We start from the raw sequence: 13522 nt of genomic DNA on the forward strand, positions 1-13522 counted from the left end.
AAGAACAAACTTCCTCTTAACCTGGAAGGATAAGTGAGGCAAGTTTCTTTCCCCATCAAAAACAAGCCAAGACCAGAAGAGAAGGAAAATGGGTTCCAGGTGAGAATGCTCTAAGGGAGTTTTATATGACACAGAGGAAAGCAGAACACATTTATTTTCCTTTCCTCCCAGCTGTTCTAATGGCAAAAAGTGCTGCAGTCCTACCCACACACATCTGCTTGCCGACTGGCATCTGCGTGATTGCCTCCAGGTGTTTGCCTGAAGGAGGATCCTGAAAGTCCGTGCAAGCTGGAAGCCTGGCCTCCAGGAGCAGATGCTGGACTGCAGGTTTCTGCACACTTTGGCAGATATATTTTGAGAAATAAAGTTGAGATCAAGTTCTGAAAAACAGGGATGACATACATTATGAACTTGAGAGATTATGTAAGGACATTTTATATTTACATATTTAGTACTTTTTTTTTTTGTATAAAGCTTCTGGTGTGATTCATGAATAAAAACCTTGGGTTCTATTTCTCCTCAAAGAGGAAACCGTCCGCCACTTATGCCAGACATTTTCTATTTGCCGTGACAAACTGGTCTAGATGCTAAGAATTTAGATTCCAAAGGGGAAAATTCACATAAAATGAAGCAACTGTGGCGAACTCGAAGACTGGATAGTGATAAGGAGCACTACAATGTATTTTCCATTAGGGACTTGCTCCTTTAGTTTAAAAAACAAACAAACAAACAAAGCAAAAACAAAACAAAACAAAAAAGGTACTGTCAAAAAAAAAAAAAAAAAACAGGAGGAAGAATCCAAACATCATATTTACAAACATCTGAGTCAACTTACTTCTTAAAAAATATTTCTTCAAAGACTACTCCTGAAATGGCCTGGATTAAACTGGAGAGTGAAGCTGAATAGATTATTAAATTTTCTATTAAATAGAGATGAATGACATTTATTTGTGCATCCTGGTTGTCCCCATGAGGGTGCTTTTCTACTGCCTTTCTATTGTGTCACATGTTCTAGTAGAGTTAATTAATCAAAAATCACAGTGGTAGGCAAATTCTTACTTTGTTTCAGAATATTAATTATATGTCTGTATACTCATGGCCACATACTTAAAAAAAAAAACATAGCAAACTATCACAAAAGAATAAAGATGTGTTTCTGCTTTTATGCTTCTTCCCTAATGAGCTTTAGACATGTTTGTTATTCAGTTCCAGATATTACTTATTCTTTCATTTATTTATTTGCTATTTGTTGACTATAAATTTTGCTGGTAGTAGCAGGAAAGAAAATTCAAAACAAAATAGATGCTGATCCTGACCTCAAAAATATTAGGATCTGGGTAGGAACAATAATAAAATTTATAAGAGAGATTCTGATTCTGATGAAGCACTAAGGGGTAGAGGACTAGAGATATTACCTCCAGCTAGAAGCCACACATTTCATAGAGAAAGGAACTTTTAGACTAGGTCTTGAAGATGGGTAGGATTTAAGGAGATGAATGTGACAGAGAAACAACATAATAGGCAGAAGGAAAAGCTTGGTATGTGTTTCCATGTTTTACTTTGTTTGTTTTGTTTGCAAAATACCCAAAAGAAACAGAAAGAGTAGGTTAAAACTTTTATGTAATTAACCATTGGCAAAAGAGGAAACTCACATAAATGTTCTCTAAAAGTCTAATTTGTTTCAGTAAAAACGTACAATGTGCTTTTATGCAGCATTATATTAGAAGTCCTAGCTAACACAGTAAGACAAGAAGAAATGAAAGGTGTAAGAATTTTAAAAACAAGTCATTATGATGTGATTTTCTATCAGGAAAATGCGAGAGTAACTACAGACGAACATATACAAATGAATAATATCCTTTATAGTGGCAAAAATTAAGCAGTAAATGGAACAGGAGTTGGAGTAGTGCTAATAAATCAAGTATATTAAGTGCTATATTCTAGGCATGTATTATTTCAATTACTCTTCACAACAACCCTACTGAAGCAGTGCTAGTAATTGTTCCCGAATTACAGGTAAGTATGTTGAGACACACCTAGTATGTAGTAGAGCTAGGATTTGAACTAAAGCCCTTGGATCCAGAACCCAGACTTCTTCACCCATATCTATTCTACACTAGGAAAAAATCCTATTAACAATACCAGTATAATCAATAAAGTTGTTAGAAATAAATCTATTAAGGGCGCCTGGGTGGCTCAGTCGTTAAGCGTCTGCCTTCGGCTCAGGTCATGATCCCAGGGTCCTGGGATCGAGTCCCACATCGGGCTCCCTGCTCGGCGGGGAGCCTGCTTCTCCCTCTCCCACTCCCCCTGCTTGTGTTCCTGCTCTCGCTGTCTCTCTCTCTGTCAAATAAATAAATAAAACCTTTAAAAAAAAAAAAAAAAAAAGAAAGAAATCTATTAAGGTTAGGCCTGTAGATAAAAAAATCATCAAATTTTAAGTAAGGACATAAAAAAACCTTTAAAAACTGGAGTAATATACAACATTCAGAGTTAAAAGACTCAATAGCATAAAGATGCCATTTTCTCCATAAATGATTTATAGATTCAATGCAAATCTGATCAAAATACTAACAAGTTTTAATTTAATAGGCTTATCCTAATATTCATATGAAAGAGAAAATGGCCAAGAATGGCCAATACAAAAAGGTAGAACTTGCTCTAGTACGTATTGAGGCATAATATAATAATACATTAATTAAAATGATGTGGCATTTGTGTATAAATGATCAACAGATAGTGAAGCAGGACTGAGAGGCCATACACAACCCCACACATATATGGGAATTTGGCATGTAACATTACAGGGCAAGGAATAAAACATGTTCTATTCAAGGAAAAGGGTCAGGAAAATTGGTTATCTATACAGGGTAAAATAAAATAAGATCTCGGGGCGCCTGGGTGGCTCAGTTGGTTAAGCGACTGCCTTCGGCTCAGGTCATGATCCTGGAGTCCCGGGATCGAGTCCCGCATCGGGCTCCCTGCTTGGCAGGGAGTCTGCTTCTCCCTCTGACCCTCCTCCTTCTCATGCTCTGTGTCTCTCATTCTCTCTCTCTCTCAAATAAATAAATAAAAAAAAAAATCTTTAAAAAAAAAAAAAAAAAAAAAAAATAAGATCTCTAACACACTCCATACACCAAAATAAATTCCAGATGGAAAAGACTTAAATGCACCTCTTGCATGAGAAAAGAAAATATAGCAAACCATTTATGACCTCAGGATATGTAAAGTTCGCTTAAATAAAACAAAAATATCTCATGTCAGAAAAAAAAGATTGATAAATTTGTCTGCTTTAAAATTAAAATACCTGTACAGGAAAGGCACTATAAACACGTATAGAGAAATCAAATAGGAAGAGGATATAGGCAATACATATAACTCTGGGGTTCTTTGGTAGAAAAAAATGGACAAGGGATATGAATAAGCAATTCGCTGAAAAAAACCTCAGAAGGCAAATAAACCTATATTACTTTACTCAATCTCATTAGAAAGCAGAGAAATGCAAATATAAATTAAAATTATGAGATAGTATTTGATACACTTTAAAAATAGATGTAGATTCAGATGTAAATTTAAAACCAGATATAGGGTACACAGAGTACAATATACTTATGTAAATTTTAAGCATGAAAACAATACACTATTTTATTTATAGGTTATATCTTGAAATGTATTTAAAAACATGAAAAGGAAGTGAACACGCCAGTATCAGAACAGTGATTGCCTATGGGGAGGAAGGGGGGCCAAAGGAGACTGGTGAAGGTAAAAAAAAAAAGGAATTTTAACTACTTTTATTTATTTATTTTAAGATTTCTTTTTTTTAAGTAATCTCTACATCCAGCACGGGGCTTGAACTCACAACCCAAGATCAAGAGTCGCATGCTTCACCGACTGAACCAGCCGGGTGCCCCAAGAATTTTAAGTACTTTTAAAAATGATTTGAAGCACACTGGGTGTTATGCACAAACAATGAATCATGGAACACTATATCTAAAACTAATGATGTAATGTATGGGGATTAACATAACAATAAAAAAATTTAAAAAAAGGAAAAAAAAGAATGCATGGAAAAAAAAAATGATTTGAAGCAAAAGGCAAGCTGTCAACCTCTGTTACATGCACATGTTGGCTACACATATGTTTATTATACTATTTCCTTATTGTTCTGTAGCTTTGAAAAAACTTAATATTTTTTAAAGTTCAGTGATGATTTTCTAAAACCACTATATTTCAATTTTTTCGTATATTCTAATTATTCCAATGAATGTACTTGCTACTTCAGGTGATACAGTCCAGGGCATATAAAGAATGAAATTCAATCCCTGCCCTCAAGAATTCACAGTGTGGTTGGAGAGTTATACATGTAAAAAAAAAAAGACAATTAGGCAGCAGGAAGTTCCCACAGGTAATAAAAACAAAAAGAAACTTAGGAGTTAGCTTAATATATATTAGACATATCTTTTCTCTACTTGTCTTTAAATGTCTTAATGGAACCATATTTATCTATTATCTCTCCCTTCAATCTAACCCCATAATTTTAAATAATCTCTACCTCTTTTTGTATCTACAACCTAATTACTGACTCCTTTTGAAAGTCTGGTACCATTGGGCATTCAGGATGTCCACATTATTTTTCTGCACTCACATTTTTGTTTGACTGGGCCAAACCAGGCTCACTAGGAGTAAGACAGATGATTTTCAAAATAGTGAGTCATTTCCATGTGTATGAGCACTAAGGGATTACTTTTTATAATTTAACAGTAGTCTCATTCTCCAACTAAAATGATAAATGATAGCCACCATACTTCAAAGCACCACTTCAGTTATTCATTGGTCATTCCCTTTTAAAGTAAGCTCAAAATGGAGACAAATATTTTTAAAGACAACTTAATGTGCATTTGTAGAATACATTGAATTATAACTGGAGAAGGGGGCAAATAAATTATTTGAAAGAATTTTGCAAAAATATTTTATTTTTCCGAGTATGAGTGGGTGTTTGTAAGAATAAAGAATTCCAGAGAAAAATTCTAGAAAGAAAGAAAGAAAGAAAGGAGAAAGAAAAGAAGGAAGAAAGAAGGAGAAAGAAAGGGAAAAGAAAGAAAAACTAAAGAGAGAATTGATGACAGCTAAACTAGGAACACTGAGCAAGATTTTAGAAATAGATGTGGACATTTCTTATAAAAGTTTGGGGTCTAACTAAACGTATCTCTTGCATGGTGGCTCTTGAGATTGCTTCTCAGAAACTGAAAAGTTATTTTTTGAAATCATGGTATTGTGGAACAGATACATAAAGGTTTTTTTGTTGTTGACAGTATCTTAATAACCAAGACATGCCTCAATATAGAGTAAATCTATTGCTTTGAAACTTAAAATATGTTTCTATTCTAACAAAGTACATATTGATGTTTCTAGGATACAAAATAGGTCTAGGAATTTAAAACTGTATAATGCAAATTATATACTTAGTTTACTAAACCACAGCTTTCACAATTTACTTTCTAAGGAAAAAATACGAGGATACTTTTAAATGTTAACACTGGCTAGAATTTGTACCTGGATTTTGGTAAGAAATTGTCATTATTAAAATTTCTCTGTAACTACATTTATGGAAGTATGAGAGGTATTCCAAAAACTAAGATAGAAAGGTAGTTAAGTGGTAAACTTAGAAACTGATTCCTGATATTTAACTTCTCAAATTGGAAGAGACCTTCAAATATTGAAAAGAAAATACATAATACTCCAATATTCACAAAGAAGTGATTACTGTTAAGACCCCTTCCCTCCCTCACTTCTTGTTGCACTGTGTTACAAAACAACAAACAGATTTTCCTATGTTGGAGGGACTAAGGCTGTTATGAGAGGTCCTATCTCCAGGGCTTTGGCACAAATCTCAGAGCGTGAGGAAGAAGTATCCCAGAACAAAATGAGGAAGAATATCCTGCCGCATTCAAAACTACACTTTGCAACCTCACCCGGCCACTGTCCTTAAGTGGAGGGAACACTCTCTTGCTGTGAGATGTTGTAATTCCCTCAGAAAAAAATATCCCAGAGGACCTGTCTTTCTGAAACTTATAGCTGGCCCAAAGACAACTGAATTTAATGGAATCTTTGTTGCAAATTTACAAAAGAGATAAGGTAGAATAAAGTTAAGACACTGCCTCAATTTTTGTTTCTGCCTAACAAAACACATGATTTCTATGATTTTTCTACTGTTTTTGTCCTTCTTGGGTCTCTGCTTTCCAACCAGGAAAAAAAAAAAAAACTACTCAGCAAAATGGTAAAATCTATATAATAAAATGTATGCTCATTAAATAAATACTCAGGAAAAAGATAATATAATTTCTATATAAAAGTGCCTAATATTTCACATTACAGGAGAAATTTAATGAAAATTTTTGACAAAGGACAAATTATATACCATAGTTAGATTTTTAAAAAGATTTTGTTTCCCTACCAAAGAATCTTTTTGGATTTCTGTTCAACTGTGTGACTATGGGATTTGATGTGATACATGTTTCTCAACGTTGACACTATTGAAACTTTGGGCTGTTTAATTTTTTGTTGTCTTAGCGTCCACTCTTTTTTGCCAAATGACCTAAAATCCCAGAAGGAGAAAAAATGGATGGAAAGGAGTACCTAAGGAGTTTATGTACGAATATGACAGGAAGGCAAGTGGGCGGTCCTGTTTATGGCATCCCTGGCCTCTGCCCTTCGATGCTAGTACCACCTGCCACCCTCCACATACCCTGCTCCCCATTGTAAGGAGTGAAATGTCTCCCAACAATGTCGAATGTCCGCTGAGGGGCAAAATCACCCCTAGCTGAGAATCACTGATGCAATGCTTTGTCAAGGATAGAGAAGAAACAATTATTTATTGTGTGCCTATCATACAAAGCTGTGAATTATGAGCTCTTAAATTGTAAATGTTGTGTTTGCTTTGAAGGAAGTTATGATGCACTGGAAGTTACAAAATTTACTTGCATTACCATCTAAAGAGTAGAGGATCATAAGTACAAAGTCAAAACTACATATATAATATCATATATATGCATATATATATAATGCCACATATATACATACATATATATAGTCGTCCAAGGAATTACTGAGATGATCCCAGTTCTGCAAGTTTAAAAGTGAAAAGAACTGCAATGGAGGAATCAAGAGAGGCTTTATGGAATAGTTCAATTTCAGTTGCATCTTCAAATTGGGTTTAGAGCTAAAACATTAAGCAAAAAACATTTGGCCCATCTCTGTAAAGGCATGGGTAATGTGATTCTAGAAAGGAAGGAGGATTGTTTAAAATATGATTGGAGAGACGCCTGGGTGGCTCAGTCGGTTAAGTGTCCGACTCTTGATTTTGGCTCAGCTCACGATCTCAGGGTTGTGAGATGGAGCCTTGTATGGGGCTCTGCACTGGTGTGGAGTCTGCTTGAGATTCTCTCTCCCCCTCTCCCTCTGCTCCTCCCCCCCTCTAAAAAAAAAAAAATGAATAAAAATAATTGGAAAAAGGATTCTCTTTCCATTTTTTTAAAAGAATTTATGCTTAATTCATTTGGAAAATAAAAATATTTATAGTTACTAACATTCATTTATCTTTCAAATTTTATTCATACAATGCTTGAGGAGTCTGAAATAATATTTTGTAGTTTAAAATTTTAAACTGTAGAGCTTTGGGCTTAGCAGAAAGCAGGCTAACAGATCAATATGTTGGATAGTTATCAAGATAGAACATATAGTGTAAAGTCTCTGGTAGTTTGGTTTTTATTTCACATAGGTAGAACTCAAAACACACATCAATTATTTTTTTTAATATTTTTAAGTAAGCCCTACACTGATATGGGGCTGGAATTCATGACCCCCAAATCAACAGTCACATGCTCTACCAACTGAGCCATCCAAGCACCCCTACACACATCAATTCTTTTATTTTTTTTAATAGATGAATTTAGAAATAAGCATTTAAGGAAAAACAGGAAGTTTATAATACTATTATCTAGTAAATTTTGTCAAGTTTTAATAAATTTTAATAGATTTACACCTTCAATTTGTGTCTCTATCCTTTCCCGCTTTATTGAATTTTCAATGAACTTCAAAATATGCTACAAATTATTTTTAAATTTGCAGATATAGTAAAGCAGTCTTTGTTTTATCTGCAATAATTAAGTCACTCAAAAGTTTATATTTTTAAAAAAGAAAAAAAAGGCTGAGACTCTACTAATTTAAAATCTTTATCTGTTTTAAAGAACCAATAGGCAAAAGCGGAAACAGTACTACCTTTGAACTTAAATCTTATATAGTTGGATTAACATATATAAAATGATGCATTATACACAAACAATGAATCATGGAACACTACATCAAAAACTAATGATGTAATATGGTGATTAACATAACATAATAAAAAAATTCATTGGCAAAAAAGAACTACTGTGAACATTCTTATTATCTGCTCAGTCTCTCAATTTTAATATGGCAAAAACAAGTGCAAAAAGGAGGCAAATTATGTCTGTCCTTGCTAAATGCAAAACATCTACTAAAAAGAGTTGGCAGTAAGCAATAATTTTGATCAATTTACATAATAAATTCAGGAGGAGATTGGAACATGCTGACAAGCATTATCCCGATCTTATAAAATTGGATTTATGGTTCTATGTTTATTTTTTATTTGAGACTATTTCTCCTCAAAGGCTTGAGGATAGTACAATAACCTCAGAAGGTCCAGTTCATATATATGATTTCAAGTACTAGTTACATGGAATGTTTGATAAAAATTTATTCAAAGACAGAACTAACATTTTAGAATATGCTGTAGAATGAAGGAGTGAACTGTACACATTACCATACATTTTTCAATAAAGAATTTACCATTATTGCCAATGAAATTTTAAACTTCAGAATAAGTGACTGCTTATAATTGTATAACTACAATTATTAAAGTACTAATTATTTAGTCAGAAAATTTAAAATTAATTTTGCTGTTGCCTAGTTTGTTTTTAATGAATGAAACACTCTCTCCAAGATTAAGAAAGTCTTAGGTATTTGATACCAAACTCATTGAGCCTCAATTATTATTTTCTAATTATAAATGGAAATTACCAACAATTTTGCTAGACCTGTATAAAATGTTTCACATAAAATGCTGTCTTACTGTTGCATCTTTATTCAACATCAACTTCCAGATGGGAACTATTTTTCATGGTTCATAAAGCCAAATCCAGCTGCTACATTTGGACCTACATAAGGAATCCACGTTTTATTGCCTTCTCAGTGCGTATAAAACAATTGCTGTTGTTTCTTTAGCCGTGGTGCAACTCACTCTTCACAGTGCAAATGAGATATCCAAAAAGAACTTTTAACGTCTTTATAGTTGATTACTTAGCAGTGCTATGGGTAATAGGATCCTGGTTTTACAACACTTTCTAGATATCTAAGCTAGCTTAAACAAAAACAATCTTCAACGGTAACCATAGATTGAGTGAATTACCAAAAGTGTTCATACAATTTCTTATTAAAACCCACAAAGGTTATTAAATACTTCTGTAATCTTAGCTTTATTAAGAGACAGGAAGGGCACAGTTTCCTTTCCCTCCTCACTCAGCTAATCTGGTTCTTTGATGGTCATGCCTTTGGAATAACCATGGGGTTTCCACCAGAGCATAGTCTTCTTACAGCTAAATGGAATTAACCCTGTCAAGCCTCAGAAAAAAGAAAGAGAAAGAAAGAAAGAAAGAAAGAAAGAAAGAAAGAAAGAAAGAAAGAGAAAGAAAGAAAGAAAAGAAAGAAAGGGAGAGAGAAAAGAATGTATTTCATTGTTAGAATAGAAATACATTTGGAACTTTATTGTGAGTGAGTAGCAGTTGTATTAAAATACAGTCAATTTGGGCTCAGGACATTTTTAGTAGGGCAACCAGTGACAAAGAAATATCAATTTCAGAAAATGAATTACTCAGTTTGCAAATTTACCTATGCTATGCTTACTTACTATCTATCGATGTCAAACATTTGGTATCTTCTCAATTCTGTTCATTAAATACTTTTGATTCTGAATTAACATCCGCTACTCTTTTTAGCCAAAAGACCTAAAATCCCAGAAAGAAAAAAAAAAGAAGAAGATGGAAAAGTGAGTTAATGTAAGAGTATGAGAGGGAGGCAAGTTTTCTATGAATTGGGAAGCACAGACTCTAGTAAACCGCTGGATAATCCCCGTCCGGCTGAGTGGTTGCCCCAGAGTTCTGATACAGCGCCAAAGCCTCTTACACATACTGAAACAAAGCTTACTTCAAGCCGAATTCAGCGCCTAAAGCCACCATACTGCTCCCTGACAACCTCCACTTGCACTGTCTCTGTGTTTTTGTTTCCTGCTGTTTATATTTACTTGTTCCCAAAGCCACAATAACTACAAAAACAAATACTTGTTATGCAATGCTTTGTATCGATGCAGGTAAAGTACTCTGCTCCTTTTTTTATTTGTACATAGCTTGTGCAAATAGGTTTTTAATATATTCTGAGATTAATTTGGTAATTATAAACCAGTTTAGAAACACTCGTTAAACAACGGGTCATATAGTCACCACTTCTATTCCAGAATAATTCTGTTTTGACCCTTGAGCAAAGATGAGCAAATGTGTATTCAAAAAGAAATGTATTTGAATCGTCCACTTCCTTTGCCTTGTCAGGTCCCAATTGATATTCTGTTTGGATTTTTACTGCAATCTTTTTGACCTTTGGCAAGGGATTGTGCTGACTTATCTGATTTAAATGTTTGCAACAAGCTTTTAAGTTATTTTTTTAAATTGGGCTAAATAGAATGTAGGTGATTTCAGGAAGCTATTTCTATTTTTAAGTCAATTCTATTCATTCTTCATAAAAATAGGATTATACCCATTGTGGCTGCATAAATACATAGCCTGTAGAAGTGTTTGTAGTTTCTCTAGTACAAGAATGTCACCAAAATCCTCTAATGTAATCTGACAGAGGTAACAGAGTAACTTTTTATAAAAGGAAAACAAATAAAGAAGATTAACTTAAATGTAATCATATGTAAAATTCAGAAATAGAAAAATGGACTTTAAGCTTTTTATTATTTAAGGGTAATATAAGCACAAGGGATAACTGGGTGGTGAATGTATTACATTTCATTTTAAAACTTTGTACTCAAAAGAAACTTTGGAAAGCAAAAAGAAAATAATATTCCTTCTATTAAGTTGAGATATAGATTCCTTTAGGGTTCATCTTTCTACTTATACTATAATTAGATTATTTAAAACTGGAAAACATATAATTGAATGTTAAGCAGAAAATATTATGGCACAATGTTAAATTATTTCATGTCTACAACACATATATAAGCTTTGAGAATCTATCTAGTTATCAGGATATACATGTCTTCTTTTTCCTTTTAGATATTTCTCCTTTTTTACTCCTTTGTTTAGGGAATCTCTCAAAATCCAGTATAGGTTGACATAAATTAAAAAATTCACCATGTAGCTTTCCAGAAGCGAATGTTCAGTCCCGGAGACCCAAGACAAAAAGAAACATACATAACAATTAAAACAATACTGTAATGCGCATTTTTAGCTTCTATTGAGCTAGGAAACCACAAGCTTATTTTCAGATTCTCCTCTTTTCTAATCTATCATGGACAGCTTCATTTCTAGTCTTATAACAGAGTCCCGAAACACCAGTATGAAAGGTGGAAACTATTAAGAGACAGGTGTGAATTTATAGCCCAAAAGAACGTAAAAATATCAATAGGCAAGGTACTGTATGTCATCCCATTTCCTTAGGTTTATAGCTTTAACCAACATATATGGCAACTACTTATTTTATTGAAATGACTGATGTTAGCTAATTCCAGAAAGTTTCAGCAACGAGGAGATATTTTAAGCCACAGTTTTAGTAATTCCTTCTTAAATGTTTTAAGACCAAAAGAGAACGTTTTACTAATTGTCTTTTAAGTGGAAATGGCGATCAGTCAGGGCAAAAGAATGAAAAATAAGTCAGCTAATAGAATATTAAAAAGTGATCCCAGGGGCACCTGGGTGGCTCAGTTAGTTGAATGGTTGAATGTCTGACTCTTGATTTCCGCTCAGGTGGTGATCTCATGGGTCCTGATCTCAGGGTCGTGAGATTGAGCCCCGCCCCCCAACTTGGGGTCCCGTGCTCAGGGCGAGTCTGCTTGAGATTCTCACTCTCCTTCTCCCTCTGCCTCTCCCATGTCCCCATCCAGGGCGCACATGTGTGTGTGCACTCTCTCTCATAAATAAAATAAATCTTAAAAAAAAAAAAAAAAAGGCAATCCCATACTTCCAGAGTGAGACTTAGAAAAATGACAGAAGCCCTGTTAAAGAATTGTTATTCCTCTTGAAGATATTTGCATTGTATTATTCACATGAAGATTTACAGCATGATGCTGTACTCATCTTTTAGTACCAAAGGGGGAGAATACTGTGAGACAGTGGTAGACCAATGGTTTTCAACTGGGGTCAATTTTGCCCCCCCCCCCCCCAGAAGACATTTGGCAATGTCTGGAGACACTTTTGGTTATGACAAGGAGGGTGGGGTGAGGTGCTACGGGCATCTGGTAGAGGCTGCTAAACATCCTACAGTGTACAGGATGTTCCTCCACCATACAGAATTATCTGGCCCAAAACATCAATAGCATCAAGGTTGGAAGACTAAAACAAAACAAACAAAAACAAGACAAAACAAAAGGATTTACAATTGAGATTTTTTTCTATTGTTTCCCTCCTTCCTCTATAACAATTAATAAAACACATGATAAAACAATTGTCATCATTATCGCCTTCCTGATTTTATTGATGCCTCTAATTTTCCCTTTAAAATAATTTTCAAAGTTCCAAACTGTTCTCGCAGATATCACTTTTGTTTGGAGTGTTGTCTTTTTCTCCTGTTACTTTAAATCTCAGATGCTATTTTTTTTCTCCAGCCTTAGGATTAGACCCTCTTGGAGGCAAAACCAGAATTTTTCTGGGCTTAGCCCATGGAATAATTTGTACTTTTAAAATGGAAGAAGGAAGAAAGGGAGAAGCCAGGATCCAGTCTCTTCTCCCTAGAAGCTCTCTGGTAAAGTATCTTTACAAGGATGTCCCCAATGCAACTGAGCAAGCAAGATGAAAATGTAGAAAATTCTAAACTCGTATGAACTTTGTGTTCTCTCATTAAAAAATGAAAACAGGAAACACATTAATCTTCCAGCCCCACACTTCCCAAAATATATTCCTTAACAATAGCTCCTCAGGAGAAGAACTCAGTGGTCAGATAATACTAGCAAACATACTAGTGCCATCCTTCAAGATTCTCAGTACACATTAATATATTAAAGCTTCTGAGAAGTGGTACAATAAAATTTTTATTTTGGAGTATTAATTAATCTAGTGTCTCTCAAACCTGACTAGAGGAATATTTTCATTGTGGTTGGTTTTATTATCTACATTACACCTGTTAACATTTAGGAAACACTAATCCAGTTTTTCTAACATAGAATAAAATCATTCCC

This window comes from Phoca vitulina, unplaced genomic scaffold, assembly GCF_004348235.1.
Source record: "Phoca vitulina isolate PV1807 unplaced genomic scaffold, GSC_HSeal_1.0 scaffold10, whole genome shotgun sequence".
Classification (NCBI taxonomy): Eukaryota; Metazoa; Chordata; class Mammalia; order Carnivora; family Phocidae; genus Phoca; species Phoca vitulina.